Consider the following 16,351-nt stretch of genomic DNA (forward strand, 5'->3'; position numbering starts at 1 on the left):
CTCATAACATTGTTAGTAGTGTCATAGTTGTGGCACTGTGGACATGGTGCTAAGTCATAAAGGAAAAGAAAATAAACTTGTTAGCAGATGGAAGCATGAAGTACTCTTCCCCAAATCACCACAGACTCCAAATTTTTCACTGCTTTATCAGTCAGGATGTGAATACAGTGAACGATTGGAAGTTCAACTTCAGTAACCTCCTGAAGTACTGCAGGTCCTTCCTCATTGGACGAGGCGGGCGTTAGTTTAGGTTGCCTCTTCCAATGAGAATTTCTCTTATCTCGTCACTGTGTGTTACTAGCCAGACACAAGTCTTTTAAGTTGAAACTCTGGCTCTCTGCAGCTTCCTGCGCTCATCAGCTCACGTCTGTGTCACAACTTAGCGGCTGCATCCTTCGGAGGCATCAGTGAAGGGGGACGCTGTCCCATTTCGGAATGCGGCTCATAAATCCTCCCCTCTTTTCCCGGCTTCGAAACATACATTGGCTGTATCCTTCGCGGCCGACCGCATTCCAAGATTCATTACGCGCAGTTTGCTGTTGGATACTTTCCCCCCGCATGAGGCACAGAAGAAAGGAAGGAGCCGAGCAATACACTTTTAAATGTAAGTACTGGGTTTCATTCAGTCACTTACCTGTAGCCCTGCGTCACTTTGAAAAAAAGCGAATAAGTTTTATGAAAGTTATTACTTTTTTTTTTTTTTACATTTTCATTTATCACTCTGTTAGTGATTATTTACATTATTTACTCTTCATAGCGCAAACAACAACATCAACACAAAATAACTTTCACTTTCAGTCTTCGGGATCTTTAGACAGTAGAGCAGATGTTTACCCGCGTGCTGTTCACAGATGTATGACACCTGTTGCTGAATAGTTACAATTCCAAACAAACTAAAAAAAACCCAAAAACAACAACAACATAGGAAGCGCTTTAAAAATGTAAATAAAAACAGAATACAGTGCTTTGCAAATCTAATAAACCCACATTTTATTCACAATACAACATGGGAATATTTTAAATATTTAAAATAAGAAAATTTATTATTCTGAGAAAAAATAAAGTAATTTAGATTCTGATGGAAGTGACACATCTCACAAGCAGAGGAACATGATTGGGTATAAAAAGAGCAAAATTACAAAGACTGTGAATATCTCATCATCCACAGTATGTAAATATATATCATCAAACACCCTGAGAATCTGGAGAAATCTCTGTGTGAAGGGACAAGGCTAAAAATTATTACTGGATGTCTGTGATCTTCAGGCAGCACTGCATTAAAAACAGGCTGGTTCTGTCATGGAAATCACTGCACAGGCTCATGAACACTTCCAGGAATCACTGTCAGTGATCACAGTTCACCGTGCCATCCACAAATGCAGGTCAAAGCTCTATCATGCAAAGAAGTCATATGTGAACATAATCCTGAAACACCACCATCTTCTCAGGGCCAGAACTCATTTGAAGTGGACCGAGGCAAAGCGGAAAACTGTTCAGTGGTCAGACAAATCAAAATTTAAATTCTTTTTTGGAAAACATGGAAGCTGCGTGTTCCGGACTAAAGAGGCGAATGTCCATCCAGTATGTTATCAGTGCTCAGTTCAAAAGCCTGCATCTTATGGTATGGAGGTGCATCAGTGCCTTTGGAACTGACAGCTTGAACATCTGAAAAGGCACCACCACTGCCTGCAGTCCAGACCTTTCAGCAACTGAAAACATTTGGAGCATCATGAAATGATAAACATGGTAAACACCCAGGATGCTGAGCAGCTAGAATTTCCCCCATATCAGAAAATAATGGGACAACATTCCTCTCCCAGAAGTCCAGCAGCTGCTGTCCTCAGTTCCCAGACGTTTAAAGACTGACATTAAAAAAAAGAGGGGATGCAGCAGAGTGGTAAACACGACCCTGTTCCAACTTTTTTCAGATGTGCTCCCATCAAATTCAAAATTACCTTCTTTTTTTTTTAATGGTGCATTTTCTCAGTTTAAACATATTTTCTGTGTTCTATTGTGAATAAAATACGGGTTTATGAGATTTGAAAATTGTTTTTATTTACATTTTCTACAGAATATCAACAGTTTTGGAAAAAGGGTTCTGAGTGCAGAATTCTGTCCTCCTGCAGATATGCAGTTGTTCTACTGTGACGTCACGTCACAATAGCTGCCACTCAGAGCAGAGTTCCCAAAATTCCATTCATGATGTCATCTTTTAATTTTTATTCATATAAATAGAACAAACAGGTTGTGAATGCTGCTTGGTTTTCACTTTTAAAGTCCTGTTCAAACTTCAGGATCGTTACACGGCTAATGTCAGTTTGGATATTTTGCTACCTGAGCTGGCTCTGTACAGCGGTACCAAGGAAATGAATGTATTTGAACATATTTTTCAGAGAATTTAGCAGAAAGTTCCACTATTACTCTGTTAGCACTCGCTTTAAATAGAATGGCTAATATTAATACTGAGTAAATATTCATCTGTCTGTGCCATTTTTGTAGTGTTTAGCCTGCCAACAGGATTGTATGTTTGTCCGGTTTCCCTTTCTTTTATTTTGCTATGATTAAAAAAAAAAAAAAAAAGTACATACATGTGAGATTAAGTTAAAGTCATGTTTTAAACCATGCAAGTTAGCAAGTTAAACATTTGCTGCTATTGTTGTTAACTGCCATGGTTGATTTCCTTTGTAACAGGAGTGTCCAGGGTCAGGAGAGACCGGTTTAGGCGACAGAGACGTTCCACGCCCTGATGATGCACCCGGCCAAATTCAGCAATGTGTGAGGAAGAGGAGAAAGAGGAGGCAGCCAGCTGAAAGAGCGAGACTGTTCTGTTGACTTGATTTAAAACAACTGCTAAATATATTGTTTATTTATAAATTGTTTATTGTCTGTACAGGGGTCTTTCCAACTATTTCTATGATAAAACACGACAGGGATATAGGGAATAACTATAACCAAAGTATAAAATGACACAAGAATGATGTGAAAAGAAAGCAAATGCTTTTATTATACAAAATGGTACTTTTTTTTTAATGTAATAGTGGTGAGTCCTTGGTGGTGCTGCCAATCATGGATAGGCTGCCACAAAAAAAAAACCCTCCCTCACTGGAACATTACCGTCTTCTCTCCGTCCACCACATTGGCCATCAGCTGGGCTTACAGGGCTGAACATACCCTCATCTGCCATATTAGAAAGATCTTTTCAAAATGAGGCAGTTAGTGCAAAGAAAAAAAACTCTAATTTTGCAGAAGAAATCTTACTATTAAACTGCTCACATAAAATGACCAATCTCTGTCTTTCGAGTTATAATGTAGAATATTAAATATCAGTACCCCCGGTCACAGGGAGGCCGGTGACATCTAAACATACTATACAGTGCTTTTAACGTACATGTGTGTGTACTGCTGAAGAGAATCTGATTGAAAATGTTGGTTTTGTCATGATCCTGGGCCGGTGGCCCAGCGTTTTGAGTTTTCTTTTGTGTAGCTTTCTTTTGTTGTATTTTTCAGGTTGTGTTTCTTATATATTGTTTTGAGTATGCTGTTTAGTCTCCCTTGTTTTTGTGTATGTTCCCTTAAGTTTTCAGTGTTAGGTCTGCGTCTGTTATGTGTACTCAGTTCCTGTTTTATTTTGACGGTCTGTTTCCTGTGCTTTGTGTTTAGTTTTGCTTCCCCTTGTCATTAGGTTCATTTGGTTCACCTGTCGTCCCCTGCTGTTTCCACTTGCCCTAATCCCCTTCTGTATATTTAAGCCCTTTGTTTTCCCTCTGTTCCTTGTTCGGGTCCTCGTCAGTTTTGGCCTGTGTGTTTTGTCTTCAAGTTCCTAGTGTCTGCTTTTGAGTTTTCTGTTTTATAATTGTTTGAGTTATCAAATAAACCTCCATCCGAACCTGCTCTCGCCGTGTCCTGCACTGGGGTCCTCCCTGCCTTGCCCGCACACAGCCGTGACAGTAGGACCCGAACCCAGAAATGGACCTCGCGGACAGCGATCTACAGGAGCGTCAAGCAGTAATGGAGTCTTACCGGGATGAGAAGATTAGGTGGAAGCCCTGGCTTGCCCTGGGGTGCAGGTCTGAGTTTTATGGCACTCGCCTGGCCCTGGGCGGGCCAGCAAGCTGGCAAAGGTCCCAGCAACGTCGCGCTCCACCTCAGCCTCAAGCCCAAGCCTCGCCACGGCAGCTGTTCGCTCCGCCAGCTGCAACCCCTCCGCTCTTTCCGACGGCGATCACAGTGGGTGGCTACCTCTCTTCGCCGCCACCGCAGAGAATGCCGCCCATCACCTCGTTGCAGCCTCCGCTCGCTTCTGGGAGAAAGAAGCATGGCTCTCGACGAGGGAATCAGCAGCCTTTGCCTGCCGCACCCGTAAGCACTGCACAGCACCAGCTCGGCGTCACTGTGCGGTCTGTGCAGCATCAGGACGATTCTGCTCACTCGCCCGTGTGTGGCAGCACCGGGCTCTTTGTGAGTAACTCTGCTGTTTTGCCTTATTCAAAGACTGAGTTTACTGTCGCTGTTCCTAATAAAGTGGCCACTAAGGAAAATGAGTTTTCCAAACAGGCAGTAAACACTGGTCTCTCCACTTCAGCTTCAGTGCCAGCTAGAGATAAAGACATTTCATATTCTAAGACTGATAATTCGGACAATGAGATGTTGCAGGACATTTTGGACTATATGTATGAACTATGTGAAGAATGGCAAAGACTGCCTAAGGAAGGGAATAAGAGAGCCATTTCACACAGTTTACATGGCTTGGTATCGAGTTTTCCGTGGCTTTTGGACTCATTGCCTGCCATGGTTAAGGACTTTGTTATGGACATTGTGCAGTCGGTGGATGTGTAACCGTGCTGAACTTGGCCGTGTATTAATTCAGCTCGGTCCAAATAATCATAACCCAGTTCTGTGTTTCCATTCGTCGTATAGTTTGTGTCTGCGTTGTGTTCAATGACAATCAGGAGACAGGATGAGATGAATGCTGACTTTATCTGCCTGCATGAAACGGAACATGTACTGGTCAGAATCATGGGCTCATCATCGGGTACAGCACCTCGTGCTCTTCTCCCATACACTGGCAACGAGGTCTAATACATTTATATTGAAATAAAATACAATATCATGAAATAAATACCTGCATGAAACGGAACATGTACTGGTCAGAATCATGGGCTCATCATCGGGTACAGCACCTTACAAGGAATAGCATTTTCCATTAACATCAGGCTAGCGAACTTTTCTAACTGTGTGTTATAATGTTATTAATCTCATCAAAGGTACAATATGCAACTCATTAGTGTCCTGGTTGCTATAAGTACATATTACAGTTAGCCAGTGATCATATATGAACATACAGCAATAATACACAACATTTTCCACAGTGCTAATATCAGCGAACCCACCTCGTGCTCTTCTCCCATACACTGGCAACGAGGTTCCTGTGTCCACTACCCTTATCGCAGCTAACCACCAAGAGATGGCGCCGTTTCACCCGCTATGCATAAACCCAAAATGAAAAATAATCACAAGTGGAATCCAATACAATATTAACTGTTACAGATGCACCAACGTTTCATGGTAAGACTCGAGGCATGAAGACTGTGGCTGACAATGTTCTTAATGAACTGGCCAGTGACAAGACTGTGAGCAGTCTCCCTGAGAGATATTCTGTACCCGCACCCGTTTTGTTTCCGCGGGTGGAAGCTGCCAAGGACAGGCCCGCTTCTGCACCCGTTCATGTTCCTCGGGTGGGGGCAGTTTTGGTTCAGCAGTCACAGCCACCAGCTTCAGAGCCTCCTCTTCAGCCGTCACAGCTGTTAGCTGCAGCAGCCCCCAAGCCACGACCACGCTCCTTTATGCCCACACCAGCCTTGACAGCTCCTTCTGACCTAGCTCCCTCTGCTCACTCAGCTCCCTTAGCTCCCTCTGCTCACTCAGCTCCCTTAGCTCCCTCCGCTCACTCAGCTCCCTTAGCCCCAGCTCCCTTAGCTCCAGCTCCCTCCACTCACCTTGCATCAGAGCCTTCAGCTCCTGCATCAGCCGCCTCAGAGCCTCCAGCTCCCTCTGCTCGCCCTGCTCCCCTAGCTCCAGCTCCCTCTGCTCGCCCTGCTCCCTTAGCTCCAGCTCCCTCTGCTCGCCCTGCTCCCTTAGCTCCAGCTCCCTCTGCTCGCCCTGCTCCCTTAGCTCCAGCTTCCCCTGCACCCGTACCTGTTCCGCGGGTGGGGGCAGCCACGGACGGGCTGACCTCTGCACCCGTTCCTGTTCCGCGGGTGGGGGCAGCCACGGACGGGCTGGCCTCTGCACCCGTTCCTGTTCCGCGGGTGGGGGGCAGCCACGGACGGGCTGGCCTCTGCACCCGTTCCTGTTCCGCGGGTGGGGGCAGCCACGGACGAGCTGACCTCTGCACCCGTTCCTGTTCCGCGGGTGGGGGCAGCCACGGACGAGCTGACCTCTGCACCCGTTCCTGTTCCGCGGGTGGGGGCAGCCAAGGACGGGCTGACCTCTGCACCCGTACCAGTTCCGCGGGTGGGGGCAGCCACGGACGGGCTGACCTCTGCACCCGTACCTGTTCCGCGGGTGGGGGCAGCCACGGACGGGCTGACCTCTGCACCCGTACCTGTTCCGCGGGTGGGGGCAGCCACGGACGGGCTGACCTCTGCACCCGTTCCTGTTCCGCGGGTGGGGGCAGCCACGGACGGGCTGACCTCTGCACCCGTTCCTGTTCCGCGGGTGGGGGCAGCCACGGACGGGCTGGCCTCTGCACCCGTTCCTGTTCCTCGGGTGGGGGCAGTTAGGTCCAAGCCTTTGTATCAGTTTTCAGCGTTAGCTGCAGCAGCAGGGACTCAGTCAGCCTCTGTGGCTCTCCCTCTATCCCAGTTAGCTGTAGCTCCAGCCTCGCTCTATCCCAGTTAGCTGTAGCTCCAGCCTCGCTCTATCCCAGTCAGCTGTAGCTCCAGCCTCCGCTCTATCCCAGTCAGCTGTAGCTCCAGCCTCTGCTCTATCCCAGTCAGCTGTAGCTCCAGCCTCTGCTCTATCCCAGTCAGCTGTAGCTCCAGCCTCCGCTCTATCCCAGTCAGCTGTAGCTCCAGCCTCCGCTCTCCCCAGCTCTCAGTCAACCCCTGTAGCTCTCCCTCGCCCTCAGTCAGCTCTAGCTCCAGTCGCTCTCCCTCGCCCTCAGTCAGCTCTAGCTCCAGTCGCTCTCCCTCGCCCTCAGTCAGCTCTAGCTCCAGTCGCTCTTCCTTGGTCCCCAGTGTCAGCAGTTTCAGTGCCCTCTCAGTCAGTTCCCTCAGCTCCTGCCCTCTCTAGCTCGCAGCCTGCTCCCACGCAGTCTGCCCTCTCTAGCTCACAGTCTGCTCTTTCCGTCTCCCGGCCTGCTTCCACGCAGCCAGTCGTCTCCCGGCCTGCTTCCACGCAGCCAGTCGTCTCCCGGCCTGCTTCCACGCAGCCAGTCGTCTCCCGGCCTGCTTCCACGCAGCCAGTCGTCTCCCGGCCTGCTTCCACGCAGCCAGTCGTCTCCCGGCCTGCTTCCACGCAGCCAGTCGTCTCCCGGCCTGCTTCCACGCAGCCAGTCGTCTCCCGGCCTGCTTCCACGCAGCCAGTCGTCTCCCGGCCTGCTTCCACGCACTCAGCTTCCCCAGGGTCAGCTCCCACGCACTCAGCTTCCCCAGGGTCAGCTCCCACGCACTCAGCTTCCCCAGGGTCAGCTCCCACGCACTCAGCTTCCCCAGGGTCAGCTCCCACGCACTCAGCTTCTTTGTCTCAGCCCCGGTCTCTCCCGTCGACTGCTGTTGAGTCTCTGGTCTCTGAGTCAGAGTCCCAGTTAACTCCCATGTCGCCATCATCCTCACCATCAGACTCACCCGCACTATGCCTTGCAAAGCAGCCCCAGCCTGCGCATCCAGTGTTCGAGCATCCGGAGAGTCCTGCTCAGTCCGAGCCGCCAGAGTCCTCAGAGTGTTCCGCTCAGTCCGAGCTGCCAGGGGGTCCCGCTCAGTCCGAGCCTCCGGAGTCTTCGGAGTGTTCCGCTCAGTCCGAGCCGCCAGGGGATCCCGCTCAGTCCGAGCCGCCAGGGGATCCCGCTCAGTCCGAGCGTCCTGAGAGTCCTGAGGGTCCTGCGCCAGAGCCCGTGCGTCCCGCTCAGTTCGAGCGTCCTGAGAGTCCTGAGGGTCCTGCGTCAGAGCCCGTGCGTCCCGCTCAGTCCGAGCGTCCTGAGAGTCCTGAGGGTCCTGCGCCAGAGCCCGTGCGTCCCGCTCAGTCCGAGCATCCTGAGAGTCCTGAGGGTCCTGCGCCAGAGCCCGTGCGTCCCGCTCAGTCCGAGCGTCCGGAGGGTTCCGCTCAGCCCGAGCGCCATGAGCCAGAGGGTCCTGCACCAGAGCCTGTGTGTGCTGCTCAGCCAGAACCCGTGCTGGAAAGTCACGCTCTGTCCGAGCCTCCTGTCCTGTCTCGCCGCCGCTGGGAGCGCGGTCGGCCTCCTGCTCGTCTTCGTCCTCGTCGCCGCCGCTGGGAGCGCGGTCGGCCTCCTGCTCGTCTTCGTCCTCGTCGCCGCCGCTGGGAGCGCGGTCGGCCTCCTGCTCGTCTTCGTCCTCGTCGCCGCCGCTGGGAGCGCGGTCGGCCTCCTGCTCGTCTTCGTCCTCGTCGCCGCCGCTGGGAGCGCGGTCGGCCTCCTGCTCGTCTTCGTCCTCGTCGCCGCCGCTGGGAGCGCGGTCGGCCTCCTGTTCGTCTTCGTCCTCGTCGCCGCCGCTGGGAGCGCGGTCGGCCTCCAGACTTGTGTTTTCTTTTGTTTGGACTTTTTTCCAGCCGTGTGCTGCCGCCTTCTGTTTCATTCCTGGTTTGTTTTTTGGACATTGTTGCTCCTGGGGATTTTGTTTTGTTTTTGTCTCGAGCCCTCCGTCCTGGTCCCCCGCCGCCCGCCCTGGTGTGGCTTTTTGTTTTCGGGTTTTGGGCCGTCTGGAGCCGGCCCTTGGGGGGGGGTACTGTCATGATCCTGGGCCGGTGGCCCAGCGTTTTGAGTTTTCTTTTGTGTAGCTTTCTTTTGTTGTATTTTTCAGGTTGTGTTTCTTATATATTGTTTTGAGTATGCTGTTTAGTCTCCCTTGTTTTTGTGTATGTTTCCTTAAGTTTTCAGTGTTAGGTCTGCGTCTGTTATGTGTACTCAGTTCCTGTTTTATTTTGACGGTCTGTTTCCTGTGCTTTGTGTTTAGTTTTGCTTCCCCTTGTCATTAGGTTCATTTGGTTCACCTGTCGTCCCCTGCTGTTTCCACTTGCCCTAATCCCCTTCTGTATATTTAAGCCCTTTGTTTTCCCTCTGTTCCTTGTTCGGGTCCTCGTCAGTTTTGGCCTGTGTGTTTTGTCTTCAAGTTCCTAGTGTCTGCTTTTGAGTTTTCTGTTTTATAATTGTTTGAGTTATCAAATAAACCTCCATCCGAACCTGCTCTCGCCGTGTCCTGCACTGGGGTCCTCCCTGCCTTGCCCGCACACAGCCGTGACAGGTTTTAAGATTTGTATCGGAATAATTTGCTTGTTTCTCACCTCTTCTCCAGACTGCACTTGGCCTGTATCTAGTTTAGACCCAGGAACTGCCCTTTTGGACTTTACTGGTCGAGATCCTGGGGGAATGGGGTATGAAGGACTGGGAAGTTTTGTCTGATGTTTGAAGAATGTGTTGATTTTAATTAGTTTAACAGCAAGTAACATTCTCTAAATATATCTTTATTTATTGTCTCACTTTTAACTTATTACCATTGCCTTTGAATGAATGATTGAGCACTGTCGTAAACCAATTAGGTATTGGTATTGGCGGGAGTTGCAGCTCTGTGTGTCTGGCCATGATGGTGAGCGGTGTGCAGTTCAGTTAAATTTTAGATGACTGTCTTTAATTTGTAGTTACTTTGTTAATTTTCTTTTGTTTTCCAGAAAAATTCTTTACTTTCATTTTTCTCTTCAGTTTGGCTAACTGATCTGCACTGTAAATGTGGCATAACAATCCACTGCTTTGAATAAAAAAGGAATAGAGACCGAACTGTCTGTGGAAAATCCTGTTATTTCTGCCTCCACCGCTCAGCCACCAATCACACACTGCCATGAGAACTTTAGATTGATTTCATGAAGTCTCGTCTATGGAGGACCAGGAAAGTCACATGCATCAAAATAAAACGTGTTGTAATTTAATCATTAATTATGCAATTAAATATTCATTAGTAAATGAATTTACCAATTACTTTTTAATTTCTTCTTATTATTTAGACAGTAATTCATTATTTGGCAATTTAATGGACAATAAGAAGAGCATTTATACATATTTCTAATTGAACTATTAACCATTAATAAATAGTTCAAATGGAAATGGGCTTTACAGAAAAAAAAACAATAAAAAAATCTTTTTTCATTTGAATGAAATTGAATTCAGAATTTAAAAATATTGAAACTTTTTTAAATTAAATTTAAAAGGAGAAATAAGTCTCACCCCACACCATCTAGGATTATTAACACCGACCAACACTCATCCAAGTCTCTCACCCGACTCTCTAGCAGGTAAGGAGTTACAGTTTTCGCCTTAGGCGCTACATTATGCTCAGTTCATTTTGCCCCTTAAAGTTAACACTCTTTTCTTTTCCTGGCAGAGCTACAGTATGCTCCCTAACCAGGTTCCAGCCCGCTCCATAATTTTCAGCACCATGATTTTCACATCTAAACTTCTGGACACAATCAGCAGCTCATAAGTAGAATAAAGAAAACCTTTGATGTAAAACCAGCATGTTTTGACTTTTGTTTATCTCCATCTGGTGGAATGTTACAGATCAGTCTGATATGTGATTTAAGTTTTCCCACAAAATGAAATCAGGAACCACCTTGGTCCTCTATAATCTAAAGTCTGTTATATTACTGCTGTCAATGTAACATTTATGAACTTAATAAATCAAGTTCAGTTTTAATACTATGACCACAACATTTGTGTTTTTTAATGAAATTAATACGTTAAGTATTCCCAGTGTCTTGTTTTCTTTGTCAGACCCTCATCAAATGCAACACCACAAACAGTTTAAAATGCCAGAATTAAACCTTCTTTCCATTTGGCCTGCTCTGCCATTTATTTCATTATTTAAATATTGAAATAAATGCTGTCAGTTTAAAGAGAGAATTAATAAATCTTACACCTGAGGAAACAGTCTGCTCTAATGACTGATTTTTTTTTCTTCCCCCAGTGTACTGTAAGAGTAAATATGGGAAATGACTGCTCTGTGTTTTACAGCACCATGGACCATGTTCTGTGAATGATTCAGTGAATGTTCAGGTTAGTTGATCTTTCCACACAGGAAATGTGGCTGCTCTTTTCTATCAGTCCATTACAACTGCAAAGTCAACAAACCCTGCAAGTTCTTAGGAGACTCCTTCATAGCAAGGCTTTCCATCTGCAGGATGTCACACACAACAGGCTTGGTGCACACCTGCACTTCAGCAAGCTGGAGTAAGAAGCTGCGGTTCTCATCCTTGTAGGGAATACTGATGTAGATGGTCAGGCATATGTTTGACACTCAGTAGGAATATTTCTAGGATTTTTTGAGTCTCTTATTTAGATGGTACTAATTTATGCATTGCACCAGTTGTATAATGGTCACATAATGAAAAGCTTGAATTATTTATTTTTATTATTTATTTATTTATTTTTTTTCATCACATCACTAAATAAAATACATGTCCAAGTTGGACTGGATGGCTTTATGTTTAGTTAGAGATCATATTCAATTTAACTTCAATTAAATTACGTTTTATTCATATAGCACCAATTCAAAACAACAGTTCTCAAGGTATACTGCAAGGTCAAGGCCCTACAGTATAAGACAGAAAACCCCAACAATCAAACGACCCCCTATGAGCAAGCACTTGGCAACAGTGGGGAGGAAAAACTCCCTTTTAACAGGAAGAAACCTCCGGCAGAACCAGGCTCAGGGAGGGGCAGTCATCTGCCGCGACTGGCTGGGGAGTGAGGGCACAGAGAAGAGAGTAAGAAGAGCATACAGACAGGAAAGAGGAAAGGGAGTGAGGGATATAAGTAGGAAAACAGCAAAAGAAAGCAATAAATAGGAAGAAGGGGAAAGAGACAGAAAAATAGGGAAAGAGGAAGAGAGGGAAGAAAGGTGATAAAGATAAGGCTGAAGATAGGAAGGAAGGGAGGAAGACAAGAAGGGAGGAAAGAAAAGATTGGAGCCATAACAAAAGAAGTTTGGGAGGCAAGGAGGAAGATAGGAAGGAAGATGGGAAAGGAGGAAGAGTGAGATAATTAGGAAGAGAGGGAGGGAGAGATGGAAGAAAACGAAGGGAGGAAGTAAGTAGGATAAAGACTGAAGGGAAGGAGACAGAGTAAGGAAGGGAAGATAGGAGGGGAAGAAAACGGAGGAGGGAGAAGAGTAGGAGCATAGGAAGAGAGAGAAAGTAGTAGGAATGGAGAGAGAGAGAAAGATAAAGAGTGAAAAAAAATTGGAGGCAGGGAGAAAGAGAGAAAAGTCAAGAGGGATGGAGGGAGATGACGAGAAAAAGCGGATGACAAGGAAGTAGAAAACAAGGGGGGATCAGAAGGAAGCAGGAAAAACAAAGAGGGATGGATATGAAGAAAGAGAGGGAAGGGAGGAAGAAAAGAAAGGGAACAAAGGCATACAGGGAGGGAAGGAGGGAGCTAAAGAGGGATATAGGGAGGGTGAAAAGAGGGACAGGGGGACAAAGGCAGAGAGGAAAGGACATGGGGAGGGAGGGAGATAAAGAGGGACATGGGGAGAGAGGGAGGGACATGGGGGAGAGGGAGAAAAAGATGGACATAGGGAGAGGGAGGGAAATAAAGAGGGACATGGGGAGAGGGATAAAAAGGGATACAGTAATCCCTCACTTATCGCAGGTGTTAGGTTCCAGGACCACCCGCGATAAGTGAAAATCCGCAAAGTAGGGACACTGTATTTATTTTAATATTTATACATTATTTTAGTAGTTATACACTAGGGCTGTGAATCTTTGGGTATCCCACAATTCGATTCAGAATCGATTCTTGGGGTCACGATTCGATTTTTTCCAGATTCTTTCAAATCCAAACGATTTGATTCAGAAACGATTATTTTCCGATTCAAAAACGATTCTCGATTCAAAACGATTCTCGGGATCTCAGGATCTACTCCAGTCTGCTGGCATGAAAGCAGAGTACATTTATAAAGATTTTATAATTGTAAAGGTTTTATCATTAATTAAAAGTGGTGAAGCGTGGGCTGATCAGCTGGTCGTGTTGGCGCTGTCTTCTCTGGATTATCCAATTCTACCAACAACTCTGGGTGATGTCTTTCAAACGGGGATTTGAAGTATTCCCGAAATACTTTACCGTTGCAATCTCTGCAAATCGCATGAGTTATGTCATGCCCTTTCTTACCCGGGCCGGGTTGCCGGTAAAATCCAAAGTGTTTCCAAATGGTTGCTTTCAAAGACCGCGGAGGCGGTTGGATTTCTTTTTCTTCATCCTCCATACGGCGCAACAACAAACACCGTAACACGACACTACACACCCCTCTGTAGCCTACTAGGCTTGCATGCCTGTACATAGCCCACGCTGCTTCCTTGTTTTGCCTAGCACTACGGTGGCTGAGAAGGCACCGCCGCACCCGCAAAAAAAAAAATCGTTTTTTTTAAAAATGAGAATCGATTCTGAATCGTTCAATGTTAGAAACGCGATTCGAGCTCGAATCAATTTTTTCTGCACCCCTATTATACACTATTTTAAGTTTTTATAAACCCTTCCCACACACTTATACACCACTACCACTACCCTCGCTAGTTTGCGGTTTGCAAACTAGGAAATGGGGAGAAGGAGGGAGATAAAGTAGGACACTGGGAGAGGGAAGGACATAGGAAGAGAGGGAGTGAAGGAGGGAGATAAAGGAACATAGGGAGAGGAAGTGATATAAGGAGGGGGAGAAATAAAGAGGGACAAAGGGGGGCATAGGTAGAAAGGAAAGGACATGGGCAGGGAGATAAAGACGGACATAGAAGGAAGGACATAGGGAGGAGACAGGAAGACATGGGGAGGGAAGGGAAGGGAAGGAGAGGGAGGGACATGGGGGAGAGGGAAGGAAAGAGGGAGCTAAAAAGGGAGATAAGGAGAAGAAGGGACATGGGGAAGGAGGGAAGGCAGGAGAAAGAGACGGACACAGGGAGAGAGAAAATAACACAGGGAGGGAGGGACACAGGGAAAAAGGGAGAGAAAGAGGGACATAGGGAGGGAGGGAAATGCATGGGGAGGGAGGGAGATAGGGAGGGAGATAAAGAGGAACACAGGAAGAGGGCGGTAGACAAAGAGGGACATAGAGAGAGAGGGATGGACATGGGGGAAAAGATGGATATAGGGAGGAAAGGAGGGAGATAAAGAAGGACATAGGAAGAGAGGGAAGGAAGGAGGGAGAAAAAGAGGGACATAGGAAAAGGGAGGGAAATAATGAGGAAGGGAGGGACATAAGGAGGGACAGAAATAAAGAGAGACAAAGGGAGGGAGAAAAGAGGGAAATAGGAAGAGGGAGGGAGACAAAGACCGACACATGGGAAAGAGGAAAGGACATGGGGAGGGAAGGAAAGGGAGGGACATGGGGTAGAGGGAAGGAGATAGGGAGCTAAAGAGGGAGACAAGGAGAGGAAGGGATATGGGGAGGGAGAGAAAGAGGGAGAAAGATGGACATGGGGTGGGAGGGAGATAGGGAGGGGGGAGATAAAGAGGGACATAGGGAGAGAATAAAGGGCATGGGAAGAGAGGGAGGGAGATAGACAGGGACATGGTGAGATAGGGAGGGAGGGAGGTTGGGACATAGGTAGGGAGTGAGGGAGATAGGAAGACAGGAAAGGACATGGGAAGAGAGGGAGGGGATGAGGAGAGAGAGGACATGGGGAGGGAGATTAAGAGGGACATAGGAAGAGGGAGGGAGACAAAGAGCGACATAGGGAGAGAGGAAAGGACATGAGAAGGGAAGGAAAGGGAGGGACATGGGATAGAGGGAAGGAAAGAGGGAGCTAAAGAGGGAGATAAGGAGAGGAAGGGACATGGGGAGGGAGAGGAGGGAGAAATATGGACATAGGGAGAGAGGGAAGGACATGGGGAGGGAGATAAAGAGGGACATAGAGAGGGACAGACATAGACAGGAAGGGAGGGAGATAAAGAGGGACACAGAGAGAGAGGAAGGAATATAGGTAGGGCGAGGAACATGGAGAGGGAGGGAGGGAGGGGTGGAAATATGAGGGGAAATGGGGAGAAGGAGGGAGATAAAGTAGGACACTGGGAGAGGAAAGGACATAGTAACAGAGGGAGGGAAGGAGGGAGAAAAAGAGGGACACAGGGAGAGGAAGGGACATAGGGGGAGAGGGAGGGAAAGAGGGAGAAAAAGATGAACATAGGGAGAGGGAAGGACAAAGGGAGAAAGGGAGGGATTAAGTGAGGGACAGTGGAAGATAAAGAGAGTCACAAGGAGAGGGGGGATATTGGGAGGGTGACAGAGAGGGACACAGGAAGACGGAGGGAGATAAAGAGGAACATGGGGAGAGAGGGAGGGACATGGGAGGGGAGATATAAAGGAACACAGGGAGAGTGGAAGATAAAGAGGGACATAAGGAGGGACACAGGGAGGGAGGGAAATGGGAAGAAGGGAGGGACAGGGTGATATATAAACAGGGACATAGAGGGAGGGAAATAGGGAGGAAGAAAGGGAGGAGGAGGAAGACAGGCAGGGAGGAATTGGAGGAAAAGAGGAAGCTCAGTACCAAGAGAGGGAGGGAGGGAGGGAGGGATAAAAGGTGGAAGACGGGAAGGGAGGGAGCCAATGAGGAACATAAAGAGGAAGAAATAAAAAGGTTTGGAAAGAAGTAAGGAGATGGAGGGAGGGATATAACGAGTGAAAAAGAAAACGTGAAGGACAGACAGGGAAGAAGATAAAGAGGAAAATAGGGAGAGAAGGAAGGACATGGGGAGAGAGGGAGATGTCCTTCACTATGTCCGTCCCTCATAGGGAGAGAGGGAGGGCGATAAAGAGGGACATGGAGAGGAAGTGAGGGAGATAAAGAAGGGCACGGGGACAGGGAGGGGATATAGGGAGGGAGGGAGATAAAGAGGCACATAGGGAGAGAACAAATGACATGGGAAGAGAGGGAGAGAGATAGACAGGGACATGGTGAGATAGGGAGGAAGGGAGGTTGGGACATAGGTAGGGAGCGAGGGAGATAGGCAGAGAGCAAAGGACATGGGAAGAGAGGGAGGGGGATAGGGAGAGAGAGGAGGACATGGGGAGGGAGATTACGAGGATCATAGGAAAAGAAGGAGGGCCATAAAGGGGGACACAGGAGGAGGGAGGGA

The 16,351-nt window shown here is 47.8% G+C and overlaps 1 long non-coding RNA gene across 1 annotated transcript; it reads left to right on the plus strand.

Annotated features, from left to right (window-relative positions):
• Positions 1 to 358: 358 nt before the first annotated feature.
• LOC115788361 (uncharacterized) lies at positions 359 to 10,006 on the plus strand. The gene is made up of 3 exons (XR_004020581.1): positions 359 to 604; positions 2,692 to 3,429; positions 9,477 to 10,006. It is a non-coding gene; the product is annotated as an uncharacterized LOC115788361 (long non-coding RNA).
• Positions 10,007 to 16,351: the final 6,345 nt, after the last annotated feature.

This window comes from Archocentrus centrarchus, chromosome 11, assembly GCF_007364275.1.
Source record: "Archocentrus centrarchus isolate MPI-CPG fArcCen1 chromosome 11, fArcCen1, whole genome shotgun sequence".
NCBI classification, from domain to species: Eukaryota; Metazoa; Chordata; class Actinopteri; order Cichliformes; family Cichlidae; genus Archocentrus; species Archocentrus centrarchus.